We start from the raw sequence: 14,303 nt of genomic DNA on the forward strand, positions 1-14,303 counted from the left end.
ATGTGCATTAAATTATGGGTAATTTCTGTTTTCTGTGTTGAATCAAATGTTCTTCCTGTATCAGTATCTGAGAACTAAATAGATGAACTTCCAGTCATTCAAGGAGGGATGAATGTGGTCAGAAAGCAGCAGACAAGGGATAAAAGGTTAAAAATATGAAGGATGTGCCGGCTCTGGAGAGGGTCCAGAGGAGGTTTACAAGAATGATCCCAGGAATGAGTAGGTTAACCTATGATGAGCGTTTGCCGGCACTGGGCCTGTACTTGCTGGAGTTTAGAAGAATGAAAGGGGACCTCATTGAACTTCCAGCAAGGGATACACCTGATCAAAGCATCAGGCTAGCATTTTCCACATTATTTAATGGCTACAAACCAGTGTCTCCAATGTAGAAAACAGGACCAGGGTACTGGATGATCAGCCATGATCATATTGAATGGCGGTGCTGGCTCGAAAGGCCGAATGGTCTACTCCTGCACCTATTTTCTATGTTTCAATGTAACTGAAGAAACAAACAATTCAGACATAATTTTGACAAAATGGCAGCTTTGATTCTGTCTACCGTGATAAACAGTAGCCAGACCTTGTAATGAGACTGCAGCCGTCTAATCTGCAAAGTCTCTGTATCTCAGTCATTTTTCTTTATCTTATCTCTGTAGCTTCACGAAGGGCTCCACAATATATCAGTCTTTAAGTGTAATATCTCCCGAGTACTGGGATGTTGTAACTGGTAAATTCATCATCTTCCAGGAAAGGTCTGAACCTGCAGAAGTTTTGTCATGTAATTTTGCATGCCATGCCATTTGACATAATCCACAAATAACAGGAGGAATGCTCATACTGTTGAGCGTCGTGTCTGTGCTGCTCTTTCTAGCAATACCTCATCGAGACTGCCGGTTTTATTTTGGAACAAATATAGTCGTGGAGTATTTTCTCATCATGAGGTATTCTAAGTGTGCACGGATGACTTGTGGCAGGAGAGTAATGCCATCTCCCTCTGGGCGTAACCTTTCAGTTTAGATTACAGTGTCATTTGAAGTTTTACTTATTTAGTTTTCATCAGAGGATCATTGCTGTTGAGCAGTTCTGCCAGAAGGGGGCTCTCATTACAAGCATTTTGCTCAAGTATTTTCTCAATAAATCTAAACCCCCGAATTGTTGCACGAAAGCACATTGTTCAGCCCAACTGGTCTGCTGTATGTGTTTACATTGCACATGAATCTTCTTCTGTATTTTATCTCATCCAATCAATGTTGCTTCCCTTATGTTCTTAATTTAGGTTTCCTTCAACACGGGAATAAATTCCACCTTAGGGTTAGGTTTATTTTGACAAGTGTACTGAGGTGCAGTGAAAAGCTTTGTTTTGCTTGCTATCCATTCAAATCAGATAATATTACACATAGATGCAAACAAGCCGAACTTCAGTACAATAGATAGAGTGAAGTGCGCACGATTTAGCTCACCAATTCCCCCATGAGCTAGTGCGCTCTCTCAATTCCCCCATTTAATGGTGTACTCCACCAATAACCCCATTTACTGAAGTGCTCCTCCAATTCCCTCAATCAATATGTGATTGAACATGTGGACCATTCATAGGCATTGTAAGTGAGCTGGACAATGAAAGAGAGTCATTCAAGGAGGGATGAGTGTGGTCAGAAAGCAGCAGACAAGGGATAAAAGGTTAAAAATATGAAGGATGTGTCGGCTCTGGAGGGTCCAGAGGAGGTTTACAAGAATGATCCCAGGAATGAGTAGGTTAACCTATGATGAGCGCTTGTCGGCACCAGGCCTGTACTCGCTGGAGTTTAGAAGAATGAGAGGGGACCTCATTGAAATATACAGAATAGTGAAAGGCTTGGATAGAGTGGATGCGGAGTTTCTACTCGTGGGAGAAACTAGGACTAGAAACTCTCCATCCACGCTATCCAAGCCTCTGAATTAAAGGATGTTCTTTTAGGAAGGAGATGAGGAGGAATTTCTTTAGTCAGAGGGTGGTGAATCTGTGGATTTTTTTGCCTCAAAAGGCTGTGGAGGTGAAGTCAGTGGATAGTTTTATGGCAGAGACAGATAAATTCTTGATTAGTACAGGTGTCAGAGGTTATGGGGGGAAGGCAGGAGAATGGGGTTAGGAGGGAGAGATCGATCAGCGATGATTGAATGGTGGAGTAGACTTGATGGGCTGAGTAGCCTAATTCTATTCCTATCACATGTCCTTATAACCGTAAAATGAGATAGAGCATAAAAATGCCAAATGAATCTGTGGTTGTAAAGTTTCAAATGGCATTGACATATATTCAGTTTGAATTATTCCAAAGACCAAAATTATTATCTTACTAGACAAAGTGTAGGGCCCAAACCTCTCCTGCATTGGTGCAGCACCCTCTCCCTCCTACCCCCTCCCCTCCTCCTCCCCTTCCCCCCTCCCTCCTCCCCCTTCCCTCCCCTCCCTCCTCCCCCTTCCCTCCCCTCCCCTCTTCTCCCCTCCCTCCCTTCCCCTTCCCCTCCCCCTTCCCCTCCCCCCCTCCCCTTTCCCCCTCCCCCTCCGTTCTCCCTGTGACCGCATCTATAATACCCTACACTGAATTTTCCTGCCTCAAAAGTCATCAACTGAAATGTTAACTCGGTTTCTTTCTTCACCGACACTGGTTAACCTGCTGAGTAATGCTATAATTTTCTTTTGTAATTTCTATTGGCAACTTCTGTCTTCTAAATCTCCTGGCCCCGTTACTCCTCTGTTTGCTGACCTCCCGTGGTTCTTAATTTCCAGAATGCCTTCAATTAAAAATGACACCAGTGTAATTGATCTTTGTGGGGGCCTATCATTTTCCTTCCACTTCCATCTTTTTCGACCTACCTTTGATACCACGTTAACCCCAGAACTTTTGATTCTTGTCACATGTGCGACCTTTGCCCATCACTGATGTCCATGCCTTTGTTCATCTCACATACACACTTTGCATTGTTTCCTTGTGTACCTTTAAAATTAATAAATTTTTCCAGGATTCAGAACCTAATGGAGATCCCTTTGGCTTGACTTGATTTTTTTTGGAAGATAGTAGCTATGTGAAGTTTAGTTTAGTTTATTGTCACATGGACCAAGGTACAGTGAAAAGCTTTTTGTTGTGAGCTATCCGGTGGAAAGCTTTTTCTTGCGTGCTATCCAGTCAGCGGAAAGACTATACATGAATACAATCGAGCCGTCCACAGTATAAAGATACAGGATAAAGGGAATAGCATATAGTGCAAGATAAAGTCCAGTAAAGTCCGATTAAAGATAGTCAGAAAGTCTCCAATGAGGTTGATAGTAGCTCAGGACCACTCTCTAGTTGTTGGTAGTATGGTTTAGTTGCCTGATGACAGCTGGGAAGAAACTGTCCCTGAATCTGGAAGTATGCTTCTGTACCTCTTGTACTTCTGTACCTTTTCTGTACCTGACAGGAGAGGGGAGAAGAGGGAGTGAGCAGGGTGAGACTCGTCCTTGATTGTGCTGGTGCCTTTACTGAGGCAGTGTGAAGTGCAGTTGGAGTCAATGGAAGGGAGGTTGGTTTGTGTGATGGCCTGGGGTGCGACCACAATTCTCTGCATTTTCTTGCAGTCTTGGATGGAGCTGTTCCCAAACCATGCTATGATGCTTCCCGATAAAATGCTGCAGAAGTTGATTACATGCCGAACCTCCTTAGCGTAAGCTGATTGGGATCATTGAAGTCATGCACTTCTTGGAAAAAAATAAGGGTGAGTGTTTTTGTGTTAAATATTATTTATGTTCATAGGGGCCTGGATGGCTATGTACAGAAAATTACAAAAACACAGAAAATTAACGCGCGGGTATAACAAGCAGTAAGGCAGACATGTTGGCCTTCATTGGAAGAGGAATTGTGTACCCATTCTAATTATATAAGGCACTAATGATACCAATTTACAATGTAGCATTGTAGGAACAACATGGAAAGGCCATGCGGAGTTAGTGTTCAAAGAACGGGCGATTTATTAAACTGGTGCGCACCAGAAGGCCAGCCAAACCTAATCTATCATGTGTGACGTTGGTACTTTTTTATATTCTCATTTGACAAGGTTACTCAGAAACTTGATTAACAGTAAAATGAGGTTTTGCACAGAGACTTGATTAACAATAAAAACGAAGTATTAAATACAGAATGGAACTCAGAAAAACTTAATTAAGTGACAAACAGAATGAGATGATTATCCACAAGTCTAAATTCATTAACAGTAGATCCAAATTTCTGTTACAATGATGGGTGCACGCATAATCAATGAAATTCTTGTTGGGCTTTGTCCGCAGTTTCCTGTCACCACATTAGCATGATCCACATCCCTATTTACTAATTATTAGCCCTCACTGTAGTTTACCCTACAACAAGTGTATATATCCGGCGGCACAGTGGGGCAGCGGTAGAGTTGCTGCCTTATAGCGAATGCAGCGCCGGAGACTCAGGTTCGATCCTGACTACGGGAGCCGTCTGTACGGAGTTTGTACGTTCTCCCCATGACCTGCGTGGGTTTTCTCCGAGATCTTCGGTTTCCTCCCACACTCCAAAGACGTACAGGTATGTAGGTTAATTGACTGGGTAAATGTAAAAATTGTCCCTAGTGTGTGTAGGATAGTGTTAATATGCGGGGATCGCTGGGCGGCGCGGACTCGGTGGGCCGAAGGGCCTGTTTCCGCGCTGTATCTCTAAATCTAAATCTAAAAAAAAATCTAAATCTGGTCTTCCTACCTAAGGAAGGATATATTTGTGGTAGCGGAGTGCAACAAGGATATACAATCACAATCACAATAATACTTTATTAGCCAAATATGTTTTGCAATATACGAGGAACTTCATTTGCCATACAGTCATAACAATCAAAAGTAACATGACACAAAATACATTTTAACATGAACATCCACCACAGTGACTCCTCCGCATTCCTCACTGTGATGGAAGGCGAAAAAAAGTTCAATCTCTCCCTTCTTTGTCCTCCAGCGGTCGTGGGCCTCTAACCTTCCGTTGACGGGAAGGTTAGATCTTGACTCCCGTAGCCGGCGGCGGGCCTCCCTCATCGGGGCGATTAAGCTCCTGTATCGGGGAGGGGGAATCTCAGCCCCCCCCCCCTGCCAGTGATCTACTCCGGGTCGAGGCTTGTCGAACCTCGTGCAGCTTTGGAGCTCCCGACCGGTGTCAACTCGAGACTGCGAGCTCCTTGATACCAAATTGATTCCCGAGATGGTTTGTTGCAGGAGGGATTAAGTGAACTCTCTTGAGTTTAGATGAATGACGGGTGATCTCATTGAAATGTACAAAATTCTTACGAGGCTGAAGTGGTTAGATGTAGGATGATGTTTCTCTTGGCTGGGATGTTTAGAATCTGGTGTCACGGTCTCAGAATGACGTGTTGACCATCTAGAGTTGAGATGAGAAGTAATATCCTGTGGGTGGTGAATGTTTGGAATCTACTTCCCTCGAGGGTTTGTGTATGTTCAAGATGGATAGATTTAAAAATATGAAATGAAATGAAGGATCTGGGGTCAATGCAGGAAAGTAGCACTGAGCTAAGAGATCAGCTATGACCTTAAATGTTATTGTTCATTATTTTCATGTGCATTGAGATACCATGGAAAGCTTTTCTTTGCATGCTATCCAGTCAAATCAAATCATATTATACGTATGCACAATCAACCTATACACAAGTACAGCCAGTAGGACAAAGAAAAAAAGATTAGAATGTAAACTACAGTTTTTAAGGCATTATAGTGTTGAAGTTACAGAAAAAAACTCCAGAGTCTGCAATGAGGTAGGTTGGAAGATCGGACCAAACCCTAGCTTATGGGAGGACTGCTCAGAAATCTGACGAAAGAGTGGAAGGAGCTGTTCCTGAATTTGGTGGTTCGTGGTTTCAAACTTTAGTATGTTTGGCCTGATGGGAGAGGAGAGTGGAGGGGGGTGAAGGTGATGGAATTGGCTGCATTCCCGGGGCAGCATGAAGTGAAGATGGAGTCGATGGTGGGGAGGCTGGTCTGAGTGATGGAGTGAGTTACATCCACAATTTATTGCGGTATTGGCGGGTGGGAGAGGCAAGAGTGGCTGAATGGTCAACTCCTGCTTCTATTTTTTAATATTTGCAGATTCTGTTTCGAAAGTGGCATTATGTAAAAGCAAGTTTTTTTTTTAAGGGAGATATCTGCTCAGTGCCAAGAGTGAGTAAGCTGTATTGCAACTGGATCTTGGGGTGGCACAGAGTTGCAGGTGTCTTTGCGAAGTTTGCACGTTCTCCCTATGACCGCATGGGTTTCCTCTGGGTGCTACGGTTTCCTCCCACATCCCAAAGATGTGCGTGATTATCGGTTAATTGGCCTCTGTAAATTGCGTCTAGTGTTGGGAGTGAGTGGGATAACGTAGAACTAATGTGAACGGGTGATCGATGGTCGGCACGGACTCAGTGGGCCGAAGGGCCTGTTTTCAAGCTGCATTTCTAAACTATTTCTAAACTATTTCTAAACTATTTCTTCACTCTTGTCTGGGATTATTTTCTACAATACTAGAAAAATAAAAATAAATTCCTGAGGGTGTTTCTGGTACATTTATTTTCAAGTGACCCACATTCTTCTTCTTCTGTAAAACATATTCTCATTATTTAAAAGTATTTTGGATAATGGGGTGAGGAGGTGACAGGTGTAAGAAGTGTAGATTTCCACAAACCGTTGAACTTCTATATAAGCTTTTATTGCAAATACAATGCAGAGAGCAACTGAGAAAACCTCTGCATCTACAACAGGGGCTTCCAATGGGGACTTGAAACATAGTGGCACAGCTTGTAGAATCACTGCCTCACTCCTCAATTACTGTCTGTGCCTGTGTTAAATTTGTATTTTTCCAGTGACCCTGTAGGTCTTCTATGGCTGCTCCTGCTTCATCCCACATCTCTTGTTAGTAATGCCAAACTTTGGGACATGCCAGGCATGATGTTGGAGATTGTGCCAATGTCTGTTCATGCTGCTTCCAATGGTGCACAATGTCTCATAAATGCCAAATTTTGAACTACCAGATACTTTTAGTAAATTTTGTATCACATGGAGCAGTCTGGATTACACAGTAACATAAAACAGAATTAGAGTCATGTTTACTTCCTGACTGCTAATTAGTGTTAATATCCTTGAACAAATCCTCAGATTACTGTGTACAATAATCACATTCTGACAATCAAATCCACCCAGGCCAGTCATGGGTCACAATCCCACCGAACTTTGAGAAAAGTATACAATATGTTCTTCTAAACATTTCATTCCATTTTATGTAGGCATTGCTAGTATTTGTTCTCAACAGAATATTTTTTTGTGATAATGGAGCTATTCCACGACTACAAGAGGTGCAAAGAATATACTTCCCTATTGCTGTTGTTTATGGAGTTCCAGGATTATAACTCAGCCGCAGTGAAAGCTACTATCTTCCTCACTGGAGACCCTCGGACTATATTTAGTTGGACTTTACTGGACTTTATCTTGCAGTAAATGTCATTCACTCTATCATGTATCTGTACACTGTGGATGGTTCGATTGTAATCCTGAATAGTCTCCGCTGACTGGTTAACTTGCAACAAAAGCTTTTCATTGTGCCTCAGAACACGTGACAATAAACTAAACTAAACTAAAAGATTGGCAGTGATGTATGTTGATAGATCAGCACAAATTGTAGGGAACTTGGAATTGCTGGTTTCCTATGAATTTAATGCCCTTGGCACAGTGGTGCAGCAGGAGAGTTGCTGCCTTACAGCACTTGCAACGCCAGAGACCCGGGTTCTATCCTGACTACGGGTGCTGTCTGTATGGAGTTTGTATGTTCTCCCCGTGACCACGTGCGTTTTCTCTGAGATCTTCGGTTTCCTCCCAATGCTCCAAAGATATACAGGCATGTAGGTTAATTGGCTTGGTGTATGTGTAAATTGTCCTTAGTGTGTGTAGGATAGTGTAAATGTGCAGGGATTGCTGGTCGGCGCAGACTCGGTGGGCCGAAGGGCCTGTTTCCATGCTGTATCTCTAAACCAAACTAAACTAAACTTGATGCCTGAGATATGGGGCGTCATTCTTGGCCTTTACTGGCAGAGTGTGGTTTATTCAGATATTAAGTGAATGACAGTGCTACTGGCATCTGATTGATAAAACATGATTTAAGTATTATTAAAGTACTTTGATATTAACGACAGACACTTACCTCACCACTGGAACTCAGTTCATTTCTCAAATGTTTAGATAAAATTATAATGAGGCTTGGAGCCACATATCCATGATTGTAGTCGCACAATGATAATAAGATTATCTAAGTTAACATTGATGACTTCCAACATACGGGCTCTTCCATTGTCTGTAAATCATTAGATTGTCTACCTCACGTCCAGCACTAAACGAACAGAATTTTTCTACATCTGAATATTAGGAAAATAGATATCATTATCCTTTGTCGCTATGTTGTTCCACAGCTATGGACTCCAATACTGAATCAGACGATTCTCAAACTGAGTGCCACATTTGATCCACAGCTCGTGTTTGGAACATACAGCAGTACCATCGCGAAGCCAGTCTATTTCCAATTGCATTACATCACCCAATCTGACCTTTTTTCACTCCTGAAGATGGTTAGATATCAATTTCCAACCATCTTCTGCAAACCTAGTTTGTCAGCTGTATCCTTCTGAATTCAACATAACCACTTAATAATGGCATTGCCAATTCTGTCTTAGTAACTTTTAAATCCTTGTCCCGACTTTAAGTCCCATCAATCATGGTGTTGTCCAAGAGTCTATTCATAGATGCTGAGCATGGTGGACTCTGGATGGTGCTGTTTCATTTCTGGTAGACAATCTGGAGAAAACCCATGTCGTCGCAGGGAGAATGTACAAACTCTGTACAGACAGCACCCATAGTCAGGATCATCTACTGTAGTGAGAATCAAAACCGGGTCTCTGGCACTGTGAGGCAACAACTCTGCAAATGTGCCAAGTAGTGGGGTGGCACGGTGGTGCAGTGTAGAGTTGCTGCCTCATAGCGCCAGAGACCCGGTTTTGATCCTGACTACAGATGATGTCTGAATGGAGTTTATCCATTCTCCCTGTGACCGCTTGGTTTTTCGCCAGGTACTCCAGTTTCTATCCACACTCCAAAGACATACAGGTTTGTAGGTTAATTGGCTTCTGTAAATAGTGTGTAGGATAGTGCTAATATACTGAGTGATCCAGGACTCAGTGGGCCAAAGGGCCCATTTCCACGCTGTACTGCTAAAGTCTCTAACATCCCTAAGGTCTAAAAAGTGTCTCTTCAGTACTTCTTTAATCGATATTTGGATTGATAATGTGAGGGAAGGAAGTAGGTAGTAACCAGTCAATAGATGATTTTTGTGACTCCTTTGAAAAAAATTCCTCTGTCTACCTGGCAGCCTTGAAGGAGCTCAGCCAAGAGTGTTTTTTTCCCAAGAGTCTAAGTGTGAGCTTATGAACAACGTGCCTTACCCATTAAAGCTGACGTGGTATGATTGAGGACTCAATGCTGGTGGTGGGCCTGGGAGAGGACGGTGATATGGCTCATGTAGAATTGAACACAGGCAGCATTGATGTTTTGAGTGCTTTGCAGTGTTTTGTGGTGCCTGCTGCAGGTAGTCCTCAACTCAGAAGCAGACAAAAAGCCAGGGATCCGTGCAGCTCGATCCGTGGAGAAAGATCAAAAGGAAGCAAGCTCTTGGCTTTAGTGTTTTCCTCAGACGGCAAATTTCTTTATTAATTCCTGTCTTTATTGAGACTGAGGGCGGCAGGGTGGTGCAGCGGTAGAGTTGCTGCCTTACAGTGCTTGCAGCGCCGGAGTCCCAGGTTTGATCCCGACTACGGGGTGCTGTCTGTACGGAGTTCGTATGTTCTCCCCGTGATCGTGTGGGTTTTTTTTCCCCAAGATCTTCAGTTTCCTCCCACACTCCAAAGGTTTGCAGGTTAATTGGCTTGGTATAAATGTAAATTGTCTCTAGTGTGTGTAGGACATAGTGTTAATGTGCGTGGATCACTGGTTAAGTCAAGTCAAGTTTATTATTATTATTTTTTCAAGTCAAGTCAAGTCGGTGCGGACTCGGTGGGCCGAAGAGCTTGTTTCCGGGCTGCATCTCTAAACTGAACTAAACGTGACACCTGAGATAAGGGACGTCATTCTTGACCTTTACTGGCAGAGTGTGGTTTATTCAGATATTACGTGAATGACAATGTTACTGGCTTCTGAATATGCACATACACCTGCATGCTCTGCGAACCTCAAATGCCTCGTGGATTCAACATATGGTCATGATGCAAAAACCCAAGTATGATGGTGCTTAAAGTTAACTATATTTAATAAATAATTGATAATGAACTGATGCTACATTACTTAATTTCTGTATTATCTGCAGGTTGAGCCTGTTCAATTAATTTTATTTCATAAAATAGCAGAAAAAAGTAATTGTACATGGGGCCATGTACTAGAAATGAACTAAAGTAAGTAAATAATAAAAACTATGTATACCTGTGCTTAAAAAGCATGTACAATAGGCAGAGAGAATTAATTTGGCACAGAGACCATAACTTGAAATTGGGATGCCTTAAATTCCAGGGTTGTTTATTTGGTCCCAATTCATCATTGGTGTTCGTGCACAAAAAGACATAAAGTGCTGGAGTAACTCAGCAGGTCAGGTAGCACCTCTGGAAAACTTCTTCAATGTAGGCATACATTGAAGAGAATTCACAGTGGAGCAGTCAAAATGTAGAAACAAAGAACTGTGGAAACTGGTTAATACACAAAAGGACACGGTAACTCAACATGTCACACAGCTTCTCACACTGCAGTAGGATGACTGGAATTGGTTGTCCTTGACTCTGGAATAGAGAGGGTTGGTGGGGGGGGGGGGGTTGGTGGTGGGGGGGGGGGGGTGGTGGTAGTCTATCTTCACATTAATTGCCCTCCAGCCGGAAGTTTATTGGAGGCAAGGTGCAGCAAGAAAGATTGACAAAGACTGTTGGGTGTGATGGCACAACTCTGGGATAAAATCATGCCATACTCACCAAAATATGCAGTGGAGATGATTTTTTTGTTGGCAGCCAAATTGGAGAAGAATGCCTCAATTGAAAGCCAAAGTCAGGAGGTCATGTGTAGCAATGGATGGTGCTCCCCACATTTCTCTTGGAGTTGGCTCAAAAGGTGACCATGCACATTATGCATGAAAACTGACAGAATCCACATAATGATCCAGGAAGCAGCTCTGCGGCTGCTAGGATGTGTTATTGATGGGTGAAAAGTTTCTCAGTGGCTGACAACAGTAGACCATTCTGACCTTAGTCCAATCAAATTTCTCTCCTTTCCGAGATCCCCCAACATGTCCTCCTCTTCCCAGACACGGAAGATGAGGCTGTGAGCTTGTGGATGGTTCCAGATATTGGTGCAGGGTTCGCTGGTCAGCACGAGCTCGGTGGGCCTAAACTGAACTAAAAAGGCTTGTATACCCTGGAATTTAGAAGGATGAGAGGGGATCTTATCGAAACATGTAAGATTATTAAGGGGTTGGACACGTTAGAGGCAGGAAACATGTTCCCAATGTTGGGGGAGTCCAGAACCAGGGGCCACAGTTTAAGAATAAGTGGTAGGCCATTTAGAACGGAGATGAGGAAAAACCTTTTCAGTCAGAGAGTTGTAAATCTGTGGAATTGACTGCCTCAGAAGGCAGTGGAGGCCAATTCTCTGAATGCATTCAAGAGAGCTAGATAGAGCTCTTAAGGTTAGCGGAGTCAGGGGGTATGGGGAGAAGGCAGAAATGGGGTACTGATTGAGAATGATCAGCCATGATCACATTGAATGGTGGTGCTGGCTCGAAGGGCCAAATGACCTACTCCTGCACCTATTGTCTATTGTCTAAAAACACCTGGAAAAGGTGTAATGTTTGTACTAACTTATGGAAATCACAAAGTAGGCAATGAGCATTTAGGATGGCATTGAGAACTGGCATAGGTAATAAATTGCTTATTTTGAAAATAAGTAATTTTCAAAAATTATTCCCTGACCTGCTTGCCTCCTCAAGTTAGACCCACCTGTAGCAGAATCTCTGGATTCTACATAGGCCTTTTTAGCCACCAGAGAACATTAGTGGAAGCAAGTCATTCTTGACCCACCTAGGAAGTAGGGGCAGCACAGTGGCGCAGCGGTAGAGTTGCTGCCTTCCAGCACCAGACACCCGGCTTCGATCCTGATTATAGGTGCTGTCTGTACAGTTTGTACGCATGGGTTTTTTTCCAGGTGCTCAGGCTTCCTCCCACACTCCAAGATGAACAGATTTGTAGATTAATTGGCTTGTGTAAATTGTCCCTAGTGTGTAGTGTGATCGCTGGGTTGGCATGGACTCGGTGGGCCAAAGGGCCTGTTTCCATGTTGTATCTCTAAAGTCTCTAATATCTCTAAAGTCTAAAGAGAGGCCCTTCAGTACGTCTTTAATACTCAACTTGCAGAAATTCTGATTGATAATGTGAGGGAGGGAAGTAGGTGATAACCAGTTCATAGGAGATTTTTCTTTCCCATATTTCACCCAAAATCATGAGACTTTGTGAGATCTCGAGTCATAGTTTAAGGCACCCAGAGGTTGTGCATCTTTCAATTGTGCACCGCTGGTGTGTCAGTGGTAGTGGGATAGGATACATATGCTATGAGATGATGTGGAAGGTTCTGGGATGTTTGCAGACATAGATGGGGCAGCGCAGTGGCCCAGCTGGTAGAGCTGCTGCCTCACTGCGCTTGAAATCCAGGCTCGAGCCCGACCTCTGGTTTTGTCTGTGTGGAGTTTGCACGTTTTCCCTGTGAAGGCTGTGCTTTCTCCGGTTCCTCCCACATTCTAAAGATGTGCAGGTTTGAAGATTAATTGGCTGCTGTATGTTGCCTCAAACGTGTGGGGAGTGGATGAGAAAGTGGGATTACATAGAAATAGTACGAATAGGTGATTGTGTAGGAAGGAACTGCAGATGCTGGTTTAAACCGAAGATAGACACAAAAAATCTGAAGAAGGGTCACAACTGGAAATATCACCCATTCCTTCTCTTCGGAGATGCTGCCTGTCCCGCTGAGTTACTCCAGCTTTTTGTGAATGGGGTGATTGATGGTCAGCTTGAACTCAGTGGACCGATGGATCTGTTTCCAAGCTGCATCTCAAAACGCAGATGATTCAGCTCGTTAGACTTTGTTGCCTTTTGCTTGTCAGTGTATCAGATTGTCTCCTTTTGACTAAATCACCACAATCCAAGTGATAAAGATTGCAGGGTTGTCTGGGCTGGCTCCTTAATATATCTAGATCTGGTAACTGGAACAATGCAATCCAAAGAAAGAAAAGGTAAACCTTATAAATATTTAAGAATATTTAGAAGGACACCAAGAAACTCAACACAAAGTATATCCCATTTGTGAAAAATTTGTAGACTCACTTCAGGCCTGAACTAATGATAGTTTTTTAGGCTAACTTTAGAATTATTCTTGCATTATAGATGTCAAGAATACCATCAATAAACTTGTGCCCATCACACTCCTGTTCCACGGAATTCTTTAGATTATTGAATGTCACATTCCAATTGTGATACAAACATGTCGTCCAACAACTTCAGGATGCAGCAGTAGCCCACAAAGGGACTGCACTTTTAAAAACAACCTTGTAAAAGTTTGCATGCATGCAGCACAAAAGCTTCAGACATCTCCGACACAACACATGCAGTTTACCAGGTTATGAGGAAATACAGATAACCCTCGTTATAATGGACCAAGGGGGGTGGGGGGAGGGGGGTGTCCGTTATTGCTAATTGTCCGCTATAACCATGTAAGTGGGGTAAATGTTTGCAGTTATTGGAAAAGCACCCGAAAAACATACACTAAACAAGATACACAATAAGCAGGGAAGGAAAAGACAGATTGAGACAAGGTTCGCTCCAGCCACCTAGCGGTTACTCCGGGAAACAACAAACTCAGTCCTTTGTTCCCGATAGGTATGGACGCCTTGGTTACAACTGATTTTGTCGGCTATAACTGAAATCCGCTATAAACAGGTCCACAATAACAAGGGTGGACAGTACTGCATTTTGTATGCAATAATAGTGGTCACCTTTTGATCTTTTCATTTTTTTTTAAATGAAGAAGTGTAATTCTTTAATTTTGCGTTAAGTAACAGTACTGTACAATGTAAACAAGTGAGTCCCAGTCTATGCCTGCAACAGTAATGAAAAGAAAACATGCTCCGCTTCTCACTTACCATGCTGCACGATAGCACTAAGTTAGAGTC

Source organism: Rhinoraja longicauda, chromosome 36, assembly GCF_053455715.1.
Source record: "Rhinoraja longicauda isolate Sanriku21f chromosome 36, sRhiLon1.1, whole genome shotgun sequence".
NCBI classification, from domain to species: domain Eukaryota; kingdom Metazoa; phylum Chordata; class Chondrichthyes; order Rajiformes; family Arhynchobatidae; genus Rhinoraja; species Rhinoraja longicauda.